The sequence below is a fragment of the Eurosta solidaginis genome, chromosome 4, assembly GCF_040869045.1.
Source record: "Eurosta solidaginis isolate ZX-2024a chromosome 4, ASM4086904v1, whole genome shotgun sequence".
Classification (NCBI taxonomy): Eukaryota; Metazoa; Arthropoda; class Insecta; order Diptera; family Tephritidae; genus Eurosta; species Eurosta solidaginis.
In genome coordinates, this window is record NC_090322.1 from 165,667,822 (window position 1) to 165,681,493 (window position 13,672).

The 13,672-nt window shown below is 37.3% G+C and overlaps 1 protein-coding gene across 17 annotated transcripts in view; it reads right to left on the reverse strand.

The window, feature by feature from the left end:
* The window catches only part of LOC137250593 (uncharacterized), an 856,443-nt gene that overhangs the window by 393,816 nt on the left and 448,955 nt on the right, over positions 1–13,672 (reverse strand). The window lies entirely within an intron of this gene.

Consider the following 13,672-nt stretch of genomic DNA (forward strand, 5'->3'; position numbering starts at 1 on the left):
ATATTGCTATTCATTCCAGCTTACTGCAGAAAATTGTTAGTGTTTCACGTTTAACAAGAGACAGATGTTGAACACCCAGTTAGTTAAGACCTATTCCTCGCCAGTTGTGGCAAAGAGAAATTTTAACGAAGTGTAGTTAACTGTTATTGTTGTTGTTGTAATGAAAATGCTCTTCTTAGGTTTGCAGAAGTGTTAGCGGTAAGGAAATTTATCACACTACCAATTCAGTTCGTAATTGGTGTCGAATGGAATTTCATTTTAGAAAATTTGGAACACGAAGATGTATATACGGCCTCGAGACACGATGGGCGCATCCGCATGACGCACGGGTTTGTTTTTGCCGAGTTGTTGATAGGCTGAGGTTTGTTAAACGTCGAGATATAAAACTGCTCAGCTACAAAACAAAAATTTAACTGCTGAGTATTATACATAGCAGTTAAAAATAGAAAGGATTGAATAAGACAGTTTTCTTTATGGTAAAGAGTGAATCCGCTATATCAAATGAATTAGATTGACTGTTAATATCATGACACAAACACCGGAAGGGTTCATTTAATTCGAGATTACTTCTACACTGCCTCAAAAGAAGAGGTTTGTAATGTCTTGACGCTCGTAGCGAAACGTTAAAGTTTACTTAGTTCAAAAGAATTGGGCTATAAATCAATCCATTCAGTAGTTTAACCATGAATATTACGCCCAGCATTTCTCTACGAATTGCAAGAGTTGGAAGATTGATAAGCTTCAACCGACTAGTATAAGGAGTAAGATTACACGCATAGTCCCGCCGAAAGTTCCTTAAACAGAAACGTAGGAATTGTTTTTGTATTGATTCAAGCCTATCTGCATGATCACGATATCTCGGATTCAAGGCTATTGATCCGAAATCTAGTATCGGTCTCACTAAAGTGGTGAAAAGAGTTTTAGTTATCTAAATAAGGGTCACTAAATTCTTCGGACCATCGTTTCACGAATGAAAGAACATATCTAGCTTTATTGATAGTAGCATTAATATGAAGGTTGAAACTAATTTTAGCATCTATAGTGACTCCCAAGTCCATAAAATAGTTAACTGATAAAGGACGAAAATTATTAATTATCTACTTAAGAGGCTGCTGGCAAAGATCTCCGAGAGAGGCACATGAATTTGCATTTATTGAGATTCAGCGGTATTGAATTTACATTGCACCAAGTAACTAGTCAGTTTATATCTGCTTGGAGCAAGGGACGTTCTGCGATAGACGCATAAGATCTAAACAGTTTTACATCATCAGCATACATTAAGATTTTGGAATATTTTATAGTGGTACAGATATCATTAGTAAATAGCAAGAACGGAATTGGAAATACTTACTTTAACTGGAAAACATAGATACATTCACGTAAGAAACTCACCTGCAAAGAAAAACCAAAACAAAATTTGTATATTAAAATTTTATTTCACTTAAGCATATTTTCAGCTTAACCAAGTCTTAAGTAAATCAAATAATAACATTTATTCTGGCAACATTTATATCAACTATACATTTAGTTACTTTAAACCGTTAGTGTACAACTTAAAATATGCCACATGTATATCGCGGCAATATGCCAGGTTTTGGCAGGCAACAACAAAGCAGAAAAGATAATATTAAGCAGCCAACAAAATGAACTACAGAGCGCGTGCAATGGAATGCGTTTGTATGCCGCATTCACAACAGCAAAGTCAGCAACAGCAGCAACAACAACAACAACAACAGCTTAGCGCAAAAATGCCAAACAATTAAGATTAGCATAACCGAAAAACAAATTAACTGCTGATTTACCACCAGCAACAAGAGTAGAGATAAAGCAAAAAACAGACACTTATAAGTATGTGCGGTAAAGTTGCATGGAGGCCATGCAGTAAGGCAGCCGACATTATGTGGCAAGTAAGTATATATGCAAATATTTGTTGAAGTTTCTAAAGCTTTGGTTGGTTAAAAAAATATGGTTTTCATTAAGCGGCGCGATAAGCGCGGCTAAGGCAGCTAATCTGCGCTCATTATTTACCCAAAGTGCGGGGGAGCAAAGGCAACAGCTGTGGCAGGAACTACTACACTATTCAATGTTGACCTGTTTGTCACATTCTGTGCTACATACACAAATAAATGTGTTGCTGCATTGTGTTAAAGTTTCGTTATGCTTTTTTTTTATTTGTTTTTTACTTGCGTTCGGCAGCGTTATTTACGACTATTAGAAAGCCTTCAATTTTTTCATGGCTCTATTTTGTGGCAAGCAATATATTTGTTCAAGTTTTTTTTTTTGTTCTATTGGTTTTTTAAGTATCCCATGCGTTGTATTTCAATGGCTGGTATGTGTGCGTTTGTTACAATGCGGAAGCTTGTTGGTAAGCATTACGCAATAGTTCCCACACTTCAAAGACGTAAACTATTTAGCTGTTTGGTCATGTTGCACGTATGCAACGTATGCGCGTTATCAGTTAAGTTGCTAACAATTTTCTAAGAGGTTTGTGTTATAACTTTTGATGCAACGTGTATATGTAAGTATGCAGCACAAACGACGGCCAGCAAGTAAATGCTTATCTTGCCACACAGACAAATTGTTTGAAGGAGCAGAAATTTTGTTGAGCCCATTTTGGCTGCCACAAATGAGTGCATTGGATGGCTGTGTATTTGCTCCTTTTTTCGAATGTGTGAGGTACTTGCAACATGCGCTGTAACATACTAATAACTATTTTCTAAAAATTGTTTTTTTTTATACTCATTTTTCACATATTACTTGCAACTATTTTTCGCCTTTTAAATTTTTTGTTTTTTTATTTGTAGATTTTAATGTTACAAAATCTTCCAAAACGCCAATGTCGATATTGCTACCTAGCAAAAAAAAAAAGGCGATTAACCGTGTTGCAACTTTGCCACTGTTATTAATATCCAACGATTTCTTGACTATCTTTACGTTAATTTTCCTAAAAAAACCACAACAAGAGCCATTTTATGCCACACGTTTCTTGTTGCGCTTAGCTATTATTGCTTTATGCTCTAAATATGCACCATAAAACTGTTAATTGAGGTTGCAGAGTATATCGACGCATGTAACACACACTTACAACACCACGCATCACATTTCATACAGCGCTAAGGAGCAAAAGTTAATAGGATACTCATAGAAAACGTAGCAGTCGACTGTACATACAAAAGCAATATTGCGGTGGTGGCGAGTAAGTGCCGCGCGTTGCTGAAAATTTATAAATAGTAAAAGCGCAATTGATAGGCCATGTTTGCTGCAGTCAGCAAAGTAAGCAGCGAAAATACGAGCTTAGTGTCGCAACAAGCTAGCTAGCGCGTACAACATTAATCGAAATTGAAAATCGTGAGCTGAAATTGTTGGCGGCTAAAGAATTCGATTAAGCGGCATGTTGCAACAAGGCTGTGTAGAAAGTTGTGTATGCAGGATCAATTGAATTTGTTGTACACACTCTCCCATACAAACTTAGTGCGGACAGAACTAAGAGTAGTTGTGTGTGAGGTGCGGGTGTTTGCGGCTGTTACGGCAACTACCTGGCGCGCTATCAATAACTTGCAACAAGTAAGACTTACTTACACTGCGTTGCAGCAACAAAATGCAATTAGAGGGTGGATGCGTTATAAATATGGAGGAACTAGAGCAACATAGTAGTAAGTTATGCAAGTGAAACTATAAATAGGAGGAGTGTAACTACAAACGAAAGAATATACTAAGCAAAATGCGTGCACGTGTGGCAAGTAAGCCGACAGCGTAGCATCCAATAAAACTTATAAAAAATTGATATATTGATAATATGTGCATTGGCGTTTGGCGGCAGCAGTTTATAGCGCAAGTAATATATCTAAAAGCAGTCCAGTGCTATGAGCCTACGTAGTACATGCGTTAGTCAAGTGTTCTTCGTGCGACATTTTGTACACGCCTGTTAAGTGTATTTTTATTAATATTAATAATAGCGTCAACAAGAGCAGATGAACGTATTTAAAGACTTGTGCTTGTATGTGTTTATTGAAAGCGTTAAAAACGCATTGGCATGCGAAAATTATTTGAAATAACTGTTTGTTGCAAGGGAAGCCTTTTTTATCTGTTTCAAACTTTTAAGTTGCCTGAGTTTAAGAAATATTTTTTTAAGTAAAAAAAAATTACAATTTTTGTTGTTACTATGTTGCCACAAAATATGGCAAAACAGAATTTGGCACTAAAATGTTTAATATAACATTTTTTGTGTGTAAATAAGTAATTCGTTTATAAACTAAAAAAAATTGTGGACAAAGTAAAATATATTCGTTCAGAGGGCCTCTGTAAAAAAAATATTTTTTTTTGTATTATAACTTATGTAGGTTTTATGAAAAAATGCGTAGAATTGAATAGCTTATTTGGATATTGGCTTATAATATGTTTCCCTAAAATGTTCCAAGTAAAACTATTTTCTTTTGTGGGCTCCGTTTAATAAAAAAGTTTATTTTTTAATATTACAAATGCTGTTTGGCCGAAAAAAAAGTCGCAACAAAATGTTGCAAGTAACGTGTTGACAGTAGGTTGAGTACGCAGTATTTTTTTGACATAATCAATGATCCTCCAATATGTTGCATGTTAAGATTTGTACCTGCATACTTGTATGTCATTGCACTCATTCCAAGCCACTGGGATGATTTTGATGGGTATGTGTTCAAGCGGATTTGAGAATGGTGTAGATTTATAATTTGTTCATTTTTAAAGCCGAGCACTTTTTAAAGTACAAGTAGTGGCAAGAAAACTATCAAGCAATGTTGAGCAACACCATCAGTTTAGTTAGAATTTGGAAGGACCTCTCCGAATCGTTCGAAAGTAACGAGTTTTTAGACAGGTTGATTCGCATCATGTGATTTCTTCAATTTGATGCTGAAGAAAATTAAACTAGCTGCAGAACTTAGCCGCTCTGGAACAATATTCAGAACAGGTTATGAGGTGGGTTTGGTCAAAGGCTGAGGTATGCTCAAGTCAATCCAGAGTCGGATGGAGGTCCCACTTCCCCCACCTAAATAAATACACAGTAAATTAGTGTTTTGATTTCGAACGCACACACACACGCGGCTCTCAGGCTAAAATATCCACAACCTAGAATCCAGGAGAGAGAGAGAATAGCTATGACGACGGTGGTGGCTAGACTTCGGGATGGCATGTCCAAGGATCGGGATGGCGATGATGTTGTCCTACGGCTAAGTGTCTATTAGTACGAGGCTAGTTTAACTCACTACATATTGGCTCGGGTATTCGGCTAGGGTAGTAGGGGAGTTTGTCCCGCCGCAGGCGTTGGGACGTGTTCCCCTCTTACCTGAGCCATATATCCGCGCATTACCCTTCCTCTGAGTAATAGGGGGGGGGGGGGGGGGGGGGGTGAGCCCCGTCTTACTCAGAGGAGATGATTAAAAAATGTTAGGGCTGCCCAATAGGCCGGGGGGCGGAAGTACCATCGGCAGAACCGACCTTGTAACTTTACCCCCGTCGACCCAAAGGGATTCCCTGGAATGTATTTATATTGGCTCGGGCAGTCTGCCAGGGTAGTGGGGAAATCCGCCCCGCCACTGGCGTTGGGACGGGTTTCTTTCCTACCCGAGAAGGCTGCTCGTGCATTACCTTTCCAGTGAGTAATAGGGGGTGTAAATCCCGTCTCACTCACCGGAAATGTGGGTAAACCGGCAGGTCGCCCGATAAGCAGGGGGGCGTACCATCGGTGGAACCGACCTTGTAACGCACCCTCCTAACCCAAAGGGCACCCCTTGTCGACCGCCAATGGCGGCCGACACGCACTTCACTTACCTACGGCGAAGTGTGCCTGGTGTATTCCGGCCAATCATTATATTCATATGTAACTATGAACACATTGAGAATTATGATCGCATTGTCGCGCACAGCGCGCCACGAACGAAAATTCCCAAGCATTGTGCGTTCACCATCGCTGGCTCGCTTGCGCGATGGTTTTAGGGCCAGTATGTATGTATATGTATGTCGGTACATACAATACTAGGGGGTGGGCAGTAAATGGAAAATATAATGTTAGGGGTGGGCGCTAAATGGGAAATAGATATTGTGGCGTAGCATTTGCTACGTTACAAGGTGATCGCTAGGCGTATGTACGTTTGGAAAAAAAGAACAACAAGACGTTTATTTACATTGTTTTGTACGCAAATTCGTGTATTTACTTTTTAAGTCATGAAAAATGCGTAAAATGAATGAAAAGCTACTAATCCGAAAAGATTTACAGTTGACTTTTATAGTTTTCAAGGGCACGGGGGTGCCTAGTTATTTTCTGTTTGTTTCCATGACAAAGATATGTATGTATCTAAGTTAATTAATTTTTGTAAACACATAAATGTTGGCTTTTTGTAGCGACACTTGAAAGGAGCTTTATGTTCCGATCTTGAGACGTAGAGAATCGTAGTTACATGACATACGTTGTACGCATCTATGAAGATGCGCCTCGTGTGCATCTTCGCAAAGTAGCATTTTTATAATTTTCTTTAAAAAGAACATCTTTTTTGAGCATTACATTACAAATTTTTTTGAGATTTCAGATTTTTTACTAAAAAAATAAGCGTGTCACAAAATGGTGCAAGATAAAATTCTCTCTTTTTTAGCAGTTTACTGCATTAAACATGATTGGAACCATTCGAAACTAACTTTCTGAGTGAAAGATATCTTGCCACAAAATGCAGCAGGCATTGATATTGCAAAAAAGAAAATATTTTTCATATTCCGTTAACTTTTTGTTGTCATTAAGAACGTTATCATTACTTTTTGGTATTTTTCACGAAAAAATATGCATGCCACAAAATGTTGCAAGTTAAAATTCTTTACTTTTAATTCAGTTTACTGCACTCAACATGTTAAGGAAATCGTCACACAATTTTTTTGCTAAAGGTATGTTGCGAAAAAGTGTGGCATGCATGGGTATGGCATAAAAGTTATACTTTTCATACTTCTTTAAAATTTCCTTATAAATAAAAAGCGTTATCGTTTTTTTATAACAGAACTACGCTGAAGATATAACTTGCCACAAGCAAGCTTTGGAAAATAGTAATAAATGCATTGCAGCACGAAAAATATTAAAAAATAAGTATCTAATAAAGTGGGTGTTACAGCAATTGCCTATTGAGAGCGATACATTTGTGTGCGTCAGCGCAATGCATATCAAACACAGCTGCGTGCAACATTTCTACAACGCATGCCGACTCGTATGCGATTATGGCTTGAAGGTGGCAGCAGGCGCGTACTTGCTGTTTGCTTGTTTTGTTGGTAGTGTTGTTGTATTTCCTTTTTTTATTAACTTCCAAAGCAAGATCGATGATTGTCAATTTGCTGCATAATAACTGCATAAAAGGATTGGATATATTGAGTGGTGAGCAGACGACAGGCAGCAACACTACATACAGAGAAGGCGCAGGCGGTTGCGTCAATGTGCAATATAATGTGCAGCATTTTATCTTTTATTGTCATCGGCAAATTTTCAGTCAGTGCGAATATAGCCACGAAGCGTAGGTAAAAATAAAATTTCTGCTGAATTAGCGACGCCAACGCCTTGAAGTACAACAAAAAACAACAATAATGTGTTGAGTGTAACAAGATCTTGTTGTACATATTTCTATGTAGTTGTAATGAAAGCAATAACTTTATATGGTACAATTAATAACTGTCTATGTATGTACCTAGACGTTTGTATATATGTGTTTGTATCTTGTTATATAAAACGATTTTACAGGATGTCTTGTTGCAAATAATTAAAACAACACGTGACTAACCATCACAGCAATTGCAGCAAGTTGAGTGAGTGCGCTAAAAACTTGCGTAATTAAACTGGTGTACAATATAACGATTTGTGCCGATAAAATTAGTTTATTAAGGATGTGCTAGTGTTGGTCGCATCGCATGTTGCACAACCACTTGTTCTGCTATTATGATGTTATTATAATTTCTTGATAACGGAAATTGCGTTCACCGCATGCTTAGCACTATATTAGTTATATCTTTTGCTATAGCGCAGTTGTAAATGTGTGATATTGATTAGCGCTAAAACAAAATGGCAATTGCCTATTGGTTACAAAAACAACGAAAAAGTGGAAAATAAGATTAAACGTGCTAAACGTTTAAGTGGCTCGTATGGCATACGCAATGAATTCGATTCATTCATAATTTTTTAAATGCTTTCAAACTTGTGCCTCGTAAAGGTGGGGCCAGCTGCTTTCAGTAGTTCATGATATATACAATATACTCCAAATTTATCTACGAGATCGTGCAGGGTGTATTGAACATATCGACTGGATGAACAGGGGTGCAGGGCTCAGCGTGAATTGATCAATTCATAACAGTCCTTCGCCCCAGTAGGGCTCCTCAGCCAAACTTTGAATAACTCTCTCTTAACGGTAAAGAACTGGGTCTATCAGAGCGTGGAAAACAACTAAAAGTTAAGCACAGGCCATAAAGTCACGCGTGTGTATGAGACTTAAGATACCCGCAAAAAATAAATTCTAAGATAAATATGTGGTCTAAGATGATGGTCATACGTTGCACTGTTTCAGTAGTAATGCAAATTGTCAAACCTATAGTGAAAGAGTGACATAAGATCAACGGCCATAAGTTCAATTGACCTAACGACCAAAGATTACAAGGATAATTTTCCTGACATTAAATAGCCATAAGGTGAGTTGGACTTTATGTCCCTTTCAAATACAACCTGAGTAGCCATATACTGAACTTCCGTTTGACCATATGACAATTACGGTAAAAAGGCTTAAAGTATTTTGTTTGTTATACTCAGCGTGCTTTGCACACAGAGTATATTAACTTTGATTGGATAACGGTTGGTTGTACAGGTATAAAGGAATCGAGATATATATAGACTTCCATATATCAAAATCATGAGTAACGAAAAAAAATTTGATTGAGCCATATCCGTCCGTCCGTCCGTTAACACGATAACTTGAGTAAATATTGAGATATCTTCACCAAATTTGGTCACGACCCAGAATAGATTCGTATTGAAAATGCGAGAAATCGGATGATAACCACGCCCACTTTTTACCGCCCACTTGTGGTAAAATCAATTTTACAAATATTATTAATCATAAATCAAAAATCGTTAAACCTATTGTAACACAATTCGGCAGAGACGTTGCCTTTACTGTAAGAAATGCTTTGGTGAAAAATTAACGAAATCGGTTAAGGACCACCCCCACTTTTATATAAAAGACTTTTAAAAGGGTCGTGGACGAATAAAATAAGCCATATCTTTGCAAAAAAGAGCTTTTTAACAATAGGATTACAGTTCGATGTGGATTTATAATAATAAATAGGAAAAACTTCAAGTTTAAAAAAATGGGGGTGGCACCACCCCTTTTATGACTAAGTAATTTTCTATGTTTCGGGAGCCATAACTCGAAGAAAAATTAATATATCGTAACGAAATTGTGTACACATGTTTTCTTTATAGCAGAAATTATTTCTAGTAAAAATGGACGGGATCCGTTAAAGACCACGGCCACTTAGATATCTGAAATGAAATGAACAACTGAGGCTCGCGCTGAATATATAATATTCGGTTACACTCCAACTTAGACACCTTTACTTGTTTTGTTTTTTTTTTTAATTTGAACTATCACGAAAATAAAAAAAGTTCGACAGGATGTATTAGATGTTTAATTGAAAAAGTTTTTATTTCAAAGAAAATTTCACCGGGCCATAAGGGCAAACATTGTGTACGTGGCTTACGTTGAGAAGCTGTGCCATTGCTACATTTATCCACACCTGACTTGATACGGCCTTCCACTTTTGACAATGCATTTGGTTATTTCAATTGCGAACTCCTTTTGGGGTGTCCGGAGACTGGGCCTCCCCAGTTTCTAAGGCATTACGGGGCCGGACCACCGAATAAATAATTTGGCTATATTGATCCATCGGTCATTGTGGGCATCCGTTTATCAGACCAACGGTCATTGAACGACGGTTAATAGTTTACCAACCAACGACATTTGTTCACCAATCTACCGAGTATTGGGTATCTACATACGCGGTTATCAGCTCACCAGCTAAATAACATCGTTTACGATCCACCATATGCCATTAATCGGCAATACTTTCACCGATTCTCCCTTCACGGCTCGTCGTTCCCCGATTCGACTGCTGACTTTGGGTACCTGTTGATTAGGTAGTGTAATGCTTATCTCGCCCTTACATTGACGCTTGTAACAACACTCGGTCGTATGTGTCAAAGAAATACATAGCATAGAAAAGGAAGTGAGACCTTTACTCGACTTTTGACTGTAGCTGCGGAAGAGGAGCATTACAAATGGCAACTTAAAATACTTTAAAGCTAAGTGAACTCAGCGTCGCTAGGTAGGATTTGAAAGATGGTGAACGTATGATGTATATTGGGACGATTTCCCGTCAACCCTTTTCGAAATTGGACACTGATGATGGCGCAACGCCGAAACCGGTTTTTCTCGAAAACAAATTTGACAAGGGATGACGGAAAATCGTTCCAATATACATCCTTTATCCACCCTGTCGGAAAATCAACAAAACAAAATAAATCATGGTGAACGTAATTAGAAATTTATCATTGCAGTTTTCTGACGGATTCAGGATGAGTCTAAGTGATCCAAAAATGGTGAGGTAGAAGCGTCAGTCTTCTTAACATTCCCGAAGCATTCATACCTTTTCTTGTCAATTGTAAATATGTCCTGAAGACATTCAAAACATCTATCGCTACGGTTACTTTGTAGCCGACTTCTGGTATGTATTACTGTAGCAAACTTTTTGGGCATCCAGCCGATTCTTCGAATTTGAAAGTATGTAACGATAACTTCAAATGAGACAGTGTAGAATTTGAACCATGAAGCAGCCGAGTTTACATAACGTTTCTTTAATCTAGGCGACGGGTCTGTTAATATAAATGGAGCTAAGAGGGTGGCCTCATATGGCAGGAATGAAGCAGTTTCTAGGCAGTTTAAAGACTCATATCTCTCCTCAATTGTTTAAGGAAGCTGATAATAGGCAGAAATGATTATTGCCTTACTTTCAAGGCTTCTGTGGCCTTCGTGCAGTGAAATACGATCTTAAGCCATTATTAAAATTATTAGTTGAGATATATTCAGATAAGTTGCAGTGTTCACTGGCACTGGCCTATAAAGGTTATGCAGCAAAACTTTACGTTGCAGCTGCAATATTTTGCAGTGTGCGAAACGAAGGATTGTTAACTCGAAAGTCTTTCAGGATTAATCAATTAGAAACATCGGGAAGTACTCAAATTTTTAAACTACACGTGATGTAAGTAGTGTGTAAGCATTCTCATACTTCATTTGAATACTTGTCACAATTTCCGATGCTTTTCATTGCCTGCCTCGAAAGTTGTGATATCAAAGAGCCATATTGATTTTGACGTCTTAGAGAAAGTTTACGAGGCGACCCATTGGCAGTAATACACATTTAATTCAGATAGTTATTATAAAGTAGAACTACACTTCCGACAAATGCAAAGAAATGCAGAACGTCTGCAGGCTAAACGACAATTTCGATTGGCAGGAAGGTGGTAACAACGCCCCAAATGAAAGAAAAAACGCACAAAATAAGAGCAATAATTACATAGAGCTAAAAAGCTATGAAAGCAAAGAAGGTAGAAAATTGTTACAGATTTTTGTAGAAAACAAAGTGGCAAACATTAGAAATGGCGAGATGCCAGTTGTAGCGTTGCACATACTTTAAAGATTTTTTTAGAATTCTATTTTGTTAGTTTCTAACTTTATGCCACAAAGTTGGCAGTGGTCGGTAGGTATCAATTGCAATAACAACAAAAAGTATGCGCTTTGAATGCAGCGCTACACTTCAGCATTATTCATAACAAATGAGTGGCAATAAATTATTATGATTTGCAACAAATGTTAGCCGCAACTGTATAATGACATATTGCAAAATGATGGCGAAATGTTGCACAACAAGTACGGGCAGCAGTAGGCGGCAGCTATGTACGTGTAGAGATAGAAAATAAAGAAAAAACAATGCCAGTGCAAATAACAAACGGCAGTGGTCAAGTGATAAAGCAATATAAAGTTGAGAGAGTAAGAGCACGAATAAGAGTGAAAAACACATTTTTTTTGCAATGCGTTCAAAAAAGAAGGATGCTGTGCCGTAATGGCAGTGTTCGAACTTGAAAATTTACCTAAGTGGTGGATTTAAAAAAAAAAGTAGTGAAATATTTAAAAACTTATTTTGTGGGAGATAGGTACGTGAAACTGGCAGTCGAAGATTGCGACACACTTATATGTTATTGATTCATATTTCTGATCGTCTATGAAGCTCTTGTAATACCTGCGGAAAGATGGCGGTATCCTATTTCCCAGTCGGCTGACACCCCCGGCTTGAATACCAATGATCGACCTTAAGGGGCGGAAAGGGTTTGCGATACCATTTTTAACAGTCGCAGTGTGCAGTTTGAGCGTAGTGTGTGGGATAATTATGCTGTATGGAGGTATCCAGATAATGCGGTAACAATGTGCGTAGTAGAGCTGAATTAATGGAGAACAACGATGACAGGAAAACAACATAGAAAATGAAGTAAAGTATGACAAGTTGAAGAGTAAAAGTAAATGTTGAAAAGTTGAAAAAGTAAATGTTGAAAAGTTGAAACCAAGGAGTAGTTAGAAAAAGAACAGTTTTACTATGTAGATACTGATGTGGATCATAATAACGATGCTTATGGTTATCGTGACGTCGGTGAAGCGAAGGCAAGGAAAAGAGAGCGAAAAAGAAAAACAAGGTAGAGGAAGGGAAAATTAGAAGTTAAAATAGAATTGGAAGCAGATATGCTATTAATTTGTTATCGAGGTGTTACTGCTTTCTTACCCATGAGTTGCTAGTTTGTTTTGGGGGTGGTATAGACGAGTTATCGATATGCGTTATAAATTGATATCGATAACAAAGTTAATAACTGACTTTTTATCGACGAGATATCGGTTTGTTATCGAAAAGTTATTGGTTATTATCGATATGCTACCAAAAAAATATCGAATCATGTCGACAGTTTATCGATTGCTTATCAAATATAGATTTTATATTGAAAAATTCTCGATATAAATCGATATTTTATCCACATGTTACCGCAAGGGTGGGTGTCGACTTTTTATTGAATTGTCTTCGATTTTGTATCGGTGTGTTATAGAGTTGCTATCGGAAAGTTATCGAGTCGTTGTTAAAATTTAATCTATATGTTATCTAAAGATTATTTTTTATCAAAAAGGGTGTTTTTTGTGGACGTTGTGGCAACGAGTTATAGATTTGATTTCAAAAATTTATGGATTTATCATAAAGGCATTAGTTTCCTAGACGTACACCTGTATTGCTTCACATCGAACTTCATAAGAACTTTGAACTCACGAGTTTTTTTCTGTTCCGCTATTTCATATAAAGATCAGCAGCGGTTCAGAACATTTTGGAGTTGGTCGAAAATGAGCCAGATAATTTACTAGCTACTTTTTTATGAGCAAAGATGAAGATTTCTTTTCCAAAAGATCACCCAAAATGTTTATCTTTCATAAGTTTTTTGTGTCAAATTTGACCCCCGTAGTAAATTTACGCTATAAAATTATATTAATATTCAAGAATGCATTTTTGATTTTTGAGCAAAAAATTCTACCTGGAAAGC